The sequence below is a fragment of the Capricornis sumatraensis genome, chromosome 2 (genome assembly GCF_032405125.1).
Source record: "Capricornis sumatraensis isolate serow.1 chromosome 2, serow.2, whole genome shotgun sequence".
NCBI classification, from domain to species: Eukaryota; Metazoa; Chordata; class Mammalia; order Artiodactyla; family Bovidae; genus Capricornis; species Capricornis sumatraensis.
The window spans coordinates 113,872,559-113,882,288 of record NC_091070.1 but is presented as its reverse complement, the minus strand read 5'-3'; positions in this window follow the sequence as shown (position 1 = coordinate 113,882,288).

Sequence of the window (9,730 nt, the reverse complement as noted above, 5' to 3'; positions counted from 1 at the left end):
GAGATCAAGCCCATGCCCCCTGCATTGGAAGCATAGTCTTAACCGCTGGACCCCCAAGAAAGTCCCTCTTTCCATTTAGACTCTGAATAGAGGTGGTGGTAAAATCCTCCAAGAAGATTCAGAAGCAGAGGAGGGGAGATGCAGAGGAAAGCCAGGGTCCTGGGCAGTGGGTGGTCTGGCTGCCAGGTGACTGTTTATCTCACAGTCTCTCCCTGACTCTTAGTTTTCCTTCCCCCCACGTAAATGAGGTAGGGAAGGGGTAGGTCCCCAGGACACAAAAAGGCCCTGGGGCTTCTTTCAAAGCAGTGATTTCCTGGCAAGCCCCCTCAAAAGAACACTTCATTTGGTGGTCCAGTAGTTAAGAATCTGCCTCCCAACGCAGGGGACACAGCTTCGATCCCTGCTACAGGAACTAAGATCCCACATGCCAAGGAGCAACTAAGCCCCAGTGCAGCAACTAGAAAGGCCATAAGCAACAAGTCTCAACTAGAGAAAGCCTGTGTGTGGAAATGAAGACTCAATGCAGCCCCCCAAAACACAAACTTCATTCTGATGACTCCAGCACCTGAGTAAGCGATCCTGTAACCAGTTGTGAAGAGGCAGGTTATTAGCTGGCTGTGTGCAGTGCTTTTAAGAAGAGAATGCATATCCTGGAATAGTAGATAGAAAGCAGACTATAGACCAGACAGCCCAAGGTCTCCAGGAATAGGAATAACATGGTAGATTTTGACATACTGATTGAGAATCCTGTGGTCACGCTTACTTGCTGTATACCTTGGGTAAGCTACTTCACCTGTCTCTGCCTCAACCATCTTACACAGAAGACGGGATGCTAACACCTTCCTAGTCATGTGAGGATTGAAAATTGTGCCAGTAGAGCTTCTAACTGGACATGGCTATAGATGTTAAAGGGGGACTAGGTTCACAGAAGGAACAGATATTTGATAGAACAAACATTCTGTTTCTGCCGTGTGGCAGGACCTGGAGCAGACCTTGAGAAAGGAACTAAGATGTGTGGGGCAGGGATTCACCATTTGAGTTGGAAACAAGACGTGTCTGGGTGCACGTTTATCATGGTGAACAGGTGACCTCAAGGCGCAGAGAATGCAGAGTGAGTGGTGTTGGGAGAAGAGAACCAAATGGAAAGAATCTCGCACTGAGCATCTCAGTGAAAATGGTGCATCTACATTGGGCCTAATAGAGGCACAGTTTTGACTGGAGATTTATAGTAGAAAAACAACACATGGAGGGGAAAGCATGAGCAAATATATGGAGAGATGAACACCTAGGAGCTATTTGGGGAAACTCAATGAAGACTGGGGACCCCATGGCGAATGTGAATAAAGCTGTGCTGTGCTCAGTCGTGTTCAACTCTTTGTGACCCCATGGACTATAGTCCGCCAGGTTCCTCTGTCCATGGGATTCTCCAGGCAGGAATACTGGAGTGGGTTGCCATGCCCTCCTCCATGGGTTTTTCCCCACCCAGGGCCATATATGGATCCCAAAGATAAACAAAGGCCAAGGCAGCTTTGCATGTCTTAAGTGTCCACAGTTCAGCAGTAAATGGGGAACTGCGGCAGATTTTTGAATGCATGGTTTTAGAGAGAACTCTCCACGCCTCAGTGCCTCCAGTACCCCCAAAGCAGGGGCCTGGCCCAGCCATCCTGTTTCATGAGAAGAGCAGGACTTTGGCCACCATCGAACAGGAGGACGAGGGAGGGCAGGCAGGCAGGGAGAAGTACTAGTGAGTTACACCGTTATAAATACACTTTAGGGCCGTGTGACTTGCCCATAAATCGCCGCACTGTGCTCAGGTGATGTCACTCGACGCTCGGCTATATTTATAGCTTTGTTCACTGCTCCTTGGGTTGTTTTTTTTTTTTTTTTCTTTTGCACATCCGAGGTAATATGTGTCTCCCACACACACACTCACTCTGAACAAGAGAAGATAAACTAACATGCCATTTTTGCTCTTCTTCTGGTACCTTGCATGGATGATTTCCTGGAACTTGCTAAATGCCTACTTAGTGGGGAAGTTCCTCCTGGAGTCTAACTGCTAGCCCTCTGGCTCTACTTTGTTATGTGGACACTAGCCTCCTCTCTACTCCAAAAAATCCTTTCCCGTATTCAAAATAGGGAACATATCTCTTTCTCAGTTCTAACAGCCTACTATGTGCCAGGCACTATGGTGGCAGCAGTGAACGGTACTGGCAGGCTCCACCTGTACAGGGCTTAGGATCCAATAGGGGAAACAGACTCTGAACACCTAATTACAAGTGTGATTAATGCTGCCAGTGAAAATAGAGGGTGCTTGAGGGCAATAATGAGCTGATCTAACCTGTTTGGAGGAATTAGAGAGGCTTCCCTGGAGAAGTGACATTCAGTGTGAGGTCTGAGAGACGAGCTGGACTTAGTCTAGGCGATGAGGTGGGGGCAAGGGCCAGGGTGGACAAAACATTGCAGGCAAGGGAACAGGGCGTGTGGAGGCCCCGATGATGACCCGTATGTGGCCAGTTCCCAAAGCTCAGAGAAGCCTGTCAGTATAAGGGGTAAGAGGGAGTGTCAGAAGCAGTGAGGCTGGGAGGCAAGGCAGAGGCATCCCAGGCAGGATCTGGTAGCTGATGAGAAGATTCTGGGTCTGATCCATGGTGCTGTAGAGTCACCAGTGAGTTTTAAGCAGGAGAATGAGGTGATCCAGTTTAAGCTTGAGTAAGACCACTGGGGCTGCAGACATACAGAACTGCAGAGAACAGAACTGAGCAGACACCAAGAGGCTGTTGCTAGTGGTCCAGGCAGGAGAGGACCAAGGCAGTGACAGTGGAGGTGGAAGGAACTGGGTATAACTTATAGCAGCCCACGGGAACTGGAGACTGAGCGGGGGTGGATGGGGAGAAAGAAGAAACAGTCAAGTGCAGCAGGTCTTTGGTTTAAACAACAGGATGGAAAAAAAAAAAAAAAAAAACAGGATGGAAGCTGGTGCCCGTCCTTTTTCTTTTTTAATCACATTATTGAAGGATGATTAACATACCAAAAGCTACACACATTTAACGCATACAACTTATTGAGTTTGCATATAAGTATACACCCAGGAAACCACCACTGTATCTGCACCATAAACATATCCATCACCTCCAAAATTTCCTTCTGCCTCTGTCTTTTAAAAAACAGTAACTAATTTGACTATGCCAGGTCTTAGCTGTGGTCCGGGGATCTTCAGTCTTCATAGCGACATTCAGGATCTTTAGTCACGGCATGTGAACCCTCAGTTGTGGCTGCGGGATCGAGTTCCCTGACCGTGGTTTGAACCCAGGCTGCCTGCATTGGGAGTGCAGACTCTCAGCCACTGGACCACCGGGGAAGTTCCCTTCTGCCTCTTTTTATGTATTATTATTGTTTTGAGATAAGAACACTTAACATAAGATTTACTCTCCTAGCAAATGCTTGAGTACAATGTAGCATTGTTAACTCTAGGTACTAAGCTGTACAGCAGCTCTTTAGAATCACTTCCTCTTGTATCTGAAGCTTTGTACCTTTTTGACTAATGCCTCTCCTTTCCCCATCCTCATCCCCTGAAAACAGCATCCTGCTCTCAGGTGGTACCTCTTAAAGCACCACTGACGGAAGAGCCAGGTTTCTGTTGCTTTGTTCTTTTTCATCAATGGCAAACTTTTCACGGGGATTTGCTTTCCCCTAGACCGTGGGGCTTCCCGGGTGGGTCAGTGGTGAAGAATCTGCCTGCAATGCGGGAGACTCAGGTTTGATCCTTAGGTCGGGAACATCCCCTGGAGGTGGAAATAGCAACCCATTCCAACATCCTTGCCTGGGAAATCCCATGGACAGAGGAGCATTGCAGGCTACAGTGCAAAGGATCACAAAAGAGTGGGCCACGATTTAGCAACTCAACAGCAACAACAAAAGACCTATTCCCAGAGCCTGGACTCAGGCTCTGTGTTGAGAGGACCTGGGGATGGGGCTGGAGGAAGCTGGAGGCCCAGGGATGAAGGCTGTTGGAGGAGGGGCACTGCCATGCCTGCCAGAGGAGGACTAGGTGCCAAGGCCTTATTGCTGGCTGTGTCTGGGAAGCGGGAATAGAGGCACTGGAGGGACATTAAATCAACATTCTCCATCTGTCCGTTTAGGAAATACCACCAAAACCAGCAGCCAGACGCTGCCTGGCAGTCACTGCTAGGCCTGTTCATTGGCATAGAAGCTGGGAAGCTAGTGGGATCAGGGAGGAATACTTTGGCCTGGAGCATGGCTGTCTCACCTAGGAAGGCACTCTGTGTTGTATGCAGGGAGTTAGGAGATGGGTCCCTGACCCTGGATCTCAGGAGGAATAGAAGCAGCTCTCAAACAGGGAGCATTTCTAGAACAACTTTATAGATATCCCAATGGAACCTCTCAGCAGGCATCTCTAGGGAACAGCCTTTGCCTCCTTAGTATAAACAAACATTTAACTGTACTGCAGGGCTCTCAGAGCTACAGGACACGAGGCCCAGAGAGGGGATCTATCTTATTTAAGGCCCTGTTTCAGACTTTGAAGATCCTAATTCTCAACTCTAGGAAACTTTACTTGACATCTCCAAGCTAAGTTCAATAATTCATGCTTTGCACTCTCAAGGAAATGGGCATATTTCCATCTCTGCACCTCCCAACTCAGTTGTAGTTATCTGTTGGTCTTTCCCACTAGACTGTGGCTCCAACAAGGGGTGCATTTTACTCATCTTTGTGTCCTAAGTGTTTAGCCTAGTACCTGGGCATAGAGTAAGCTTTTAATACGTGTTTGTGAGATGAAGAGATGGATGAATGGGTGAACAAACTAATTACTAAATAATTAATCTTAACCCAAACCCTTTGCAAGCCTCTGTTGGGGTTATGAGGAGGGCTAGAGTGACTTTATTTTTTTTTTAGTGTTTTAAAATTTGTATTAGTTAAGATTAAATTGTTTAGTGCAATTAATTTTCCCTTTAAGCACAGCTTTGGCTACATCCTGTAAGGTTTTTTTTTTTTTTGGCTGTGTTTGGTCTTTGTTGCTTTGCTCAGGCTTTCTCTAGTTGCAGCAAGTGGGTCCTCATTGTGGTGAGCGGGCTTGTCAGTGTGGTGGTTTCTCTTGTTATGGGGCACAGGTTCCAGGGCACTCGGGCTTCAGAGGTTGTGGCACACAGGCTCACCACTTTCAGCTCTTGGGTTCTAGAGCTCGGGCTCAGTAGTTGTGGTGTATGGACTTAGTCGCTCCAAGGCACGTGGAATCTTCCCTGACCAGGGATGTCCCCTACATTACCAGATGGCTGCTTACCCACTGTGCTACCAGGAAAGTCCAACTTTGTTTTCTTTTTTAATTGAAGTATAGTTTATACACAATGTTGTGTCAATTTCTGCTATACAGCAAAGTGATTCAGTTATACAGATTATATATATATATATATATACACACTATTTTTCATATTCTTTTCCATTCTGGTTTATTACAGGGTATTGAATATAGTTCCCTGTGCCACACAGTAGGATCTTGTTGTGTATCCATTCTATATGTAATAGTCTGTGTCAGCTAATCTCCAACTCCTAATCCTTCCTTCCTAGAGTGACATAGTTAAGGGTTGTGCTTTAAAGTAATAACTCCTCTTGTAATAAAGGTAGGGCTTCCTGATAGCTCAGTTGGTAAAGACTCTGTCTGCAATGCTGGGTTCGATCCCTGGGTCGGGAAGATCCCCTGGAGAAGGGAACAGCTACCCATTCCAGTATTCTGGCCTGAAGAATTCCATGGACTGTATAGCCCTGGGGTTGCAAATAGTCAGACATGACTGAGTGACGTTCACACACACATAATAAGGGCCGGGGCTTCCCTGGTGGCTCAGATGGTAAAGAATCCACCTACAATGCGGGAGACCTGGGTTAGATTCCTACAGGCTACCGTCCATGGGGTCACAAAGAGTTGGATATGACTGAGTGACTAAGCACATAATGAGAGTTAAGTAAGCCTAACTGTATATTTCCACTCGTGTGAACCTTATTCAACTTCACTCTTAAACCTACTATATTGTTCAGTGACCTTAATATAACTTCTGACCATAATCTTAGCTGCCAGCTTGATCTCATGTCTAGCTTGAATGTAAACATAAACCATAATTCTCACAGCCAGTCTTGATACTAAATAGATCTAATGATGGGAAGTTTCAGGTCTTTGAAGAAGCACCAAGGAATGCTAAAAATCTGGAGACTGTGAACTTGGGGACAAGGGCCAAATGTAGATGAGAGAGACACTTCCTTTCTCCTACATAATTCCCCCGTCTGCTTAGTTGAGTCTCTGATTTTCAGATACCTACAGGAGACCAGAGCTACGGAGCTATGATCAGAGCTCTTTGGAGTTATGGGTTGACTTTGCTGATAAAAGCACTTGCAATGGGTCTGGGGTGCAGGGATGGGGAGCTGAAGTTAACAAGATACTCACGAAAGTGAATCCTGGCCTAAGAGGCAAGAGGCTTGGGTTCTGATCCCAGTCTTACCTTACTCTACTATAACTTGCTTTGTCATTTCACCATTTCAAGGGAGAAGGGGCCTCATGTTTTTGAGGCTTCATATAGATCTGAAGCTTGACATCTGAGTCATTAGTTGACATTTCTTTCCATTTTTTCCTAATTAAATCTATTCCCCACTCTCCCCTCCTCAAACCCACACCCCCACCCACTCCCCGCCTCTGTGCTCCTGCCCAGGGCCCCTGAGCCCTGGCTCTCTCCTCTTTCTCTGAGCTGATCTCCTCAACTGGGCTGCTCATTTGAAGCAGGAATCTTCCAATCCCTGTGAGCTGAGGCAATGAAATCCTCATTAAACCTAATAAGAGATAACTGGTCCATTTAGCACAAATTGTCTCCCCATGTTGGAGCTGGGATGTAATGCAGTGAGAAAGAGGGGGCTGAAATGGGTGGGAAGGAACGGATCACAGTTGCTCACAGGCCAGGCTGGTGCGTGGTAAACACACCCTGGGAGCCTGTCTTTGCCAAGGTCATTCTTTCTATGTCCCTGCCTGAGAGCAGCTTCAGCCTATCCAAATCTCTCCTTAAATATTTTGGACACTCCTCCTCAGTAGATGGTCCTTTCTGAAGGCTAGTCTTTAGCCCTTTGCTTCTATAGCAGCAGTGCCCCCTCAGATAACCTCTGACACCCATGCCTCATCCAAGGAGCCCGATTCCTTGGTGCACCCTCCCTCAAGGGACCACTAAGGGTTGGTCAGAGCACTTCAGCTGCTGTTGCTCTTCCTCACACCCCCCGGCCCCCTCCCCCATCCCTCACAGTGCAGATCTGAATCTCTCCCCATCACCATTAAGCCTGTCCTCTGTCTCTGCTCCAGTTTTCAAACATCTCAAAGCCGGGTGACTGCAGCCATGAAATTAAAAGACGCTTGCTCCTTGGAAGAAAAGCTATGACCAATCTAGACAGTATTTTAAAAAGCAGAGACATTACTTTGCTGACAAAGGTCCATCTAGTCAAAGCTATGGTTTTTCCAGTAGTCATGGATGGATGTGAGAGATGGACCATAAAGAAAGCTGAGCACCGAAAAATTGATGCTTTTGAACTCTCGTGTTGGAGAAGACTCTTGAGAGTCCCTTGGATTTCAAGGAGAAACAACCAGTCCATCCTAAAGGAAATAAGTCCTGAATATTCATTGGGAGGCCTGATGCTGAAGCTGAAGCTCTAATACTTTGGCCACCTTATGCAAAGAGCCAACTCATTGGAAAAGACCCCAATGCTGGGAAAGACTGAAGGCAGGAGCAGAAGGGGACGACAGAACATGAGATGATTGGATGGCATCATCGACTCGATGGACGTGAGTTTGAGCAAGCTCTGGGAGATGGTGATGGACAGGGAAGCCTGGCATGCTGCAGTCCATGGGGTTGCAGAGTTGGACACGACTGAGAGACTGAACTGAACAAGGCTGGGAGTCTTAAGGAAAAGGAGAACAAGGGAAAGACTGGTATAGCAGCAGGAAAGCCCAAGGCCTGACATCTGGAAGAACTTACACTATTACCTGGGTTCTAAGACACAGAACTGGAGCAGGAATGAAAGCGAGCCCCTTTGCTGGGGGTGCTTTGGCAGAAGGGGTGCTCCTCTCACTCTTCTGGGCTGCAGTCGCTATAGCAGTGGGAGAGACACGGCGACCTCCAGCAGCTCCTCACTCTCGGGGACTCAGGGTTTCCTTTATGGTCAGGATTATTTTCCAGGCTGAAAATCAGAATCTTGGCCTTTCCCTTTTGAGTTTCTGGTGAGCAGCAGGAACACAATCCTCCACCCCCTCTGGGGGGAAAGAACACAATTTATAGAATTGTTCTGCTGTTCTTAGCCCTCATTGAGACAAAGAATTCATTTCCGTCTCTCAGGGTGGCTTCTGCTGCTGATGGTCATAATTTGCCTTCCTCTCACTCCCTGACCTCTTGATCTCTTTGCTTTTGCGCTCAAAAAATTATTAACATTTCACTTAACTCCATATACAACTTCTGGCTGCTTCTCTCCTTTGTTTTCAGGGTGAAGGAGCATCCTTAGGGATTACTTCCTCTATGTCCACACCAGCACACTTCTCTGTGGGCAGGGCCCTGAGCATGGGGATCAAGACTAATCCAGCAGGAGGAAGACTGGAAAGGTCCCTGCTTTGGGGACCTCCCAAACTGAAATTAATCACAGCTAGCATGCTGCGATTCATGGGGTCGCAAAGAGTCGGACACGACTGAGCGACTGAACAGAACTGAACTGAGCACTTACTTCTCACTGGGCGCTCTGTACTGTCGTAAGAGCTATGTGGATATTGACCCATTTAATCCTCCTAACCACTCCATAAAGTAAGTACTATTATTATCTCTGCTTTCAGATGAAGAAATCAAGGATTAGAAAGGGGAGGTAAATAAGCTACCCAAGGTAACGCGGAAAGTAAGGGGCAGAACCTGGATTAGGATCACCTTGGGTGGTTTCTATGCTCATGTGTCTTGCTTTCAAGTATTTTGCTGCATCTGCTGTGGAGAAGGGTTCCCAGCCTCTTCCTTGCCCCCGGGGAGCTCCAGACTGAGAGGACATGCTTAGGTCTTGCCCCAAATGTCCCAAGTTTGATGAGGAGGCAGATATCCTGACCTGGGGAGGTTATGTCTAGTCTGATGGAAAAGACACAGGCTTTGCTTCCAGGACCATCCATCAGATACTGGAGACTCAGCCCCATGATGTCCCCAGTTTGACGAAAGTTATGGGATTAAATTCCAGTAGACTCAGTTAATCCAATTAGAATTGTGAACATTACCATGTGAGACCGTGAGAGAGATTCAGTTCAGTTCAGTTCAGTCGCTCAGTCGTGTCTGACTCTTTGCGATTCTATGAATCTCAGCACGCCAGGCCTCCCTGTCTATCACCAACTCCCGGAGTTCACCCAAACTCACGTCCATCGAGTAGGTGATGCCATCCAGTCATCTCATCCTCTGTCGTCCCCTTTCCTCCTGCCCCCAATCCCTCCCAGCATCAGAGTCCTTTCCAGTGAGTCAACTCTTCGCATGAGGTGGCCAAAGTACTGGAGTTTCAGCTTTAGCATCATTCCTTCCAAAGAACACCCAGGGCTGATCTCCTTTAGAATAGACTGGTTGGATCTTCTCTCAGTCCAAAGGGCTCTCAAGAGTCTTCTCCAACACCACAGTCGAATGGAGGAGAGTTGTGAGAGCTTGACTGGGGTCCTCCCTACAAGGAGGGGAGGAAGAAGCAG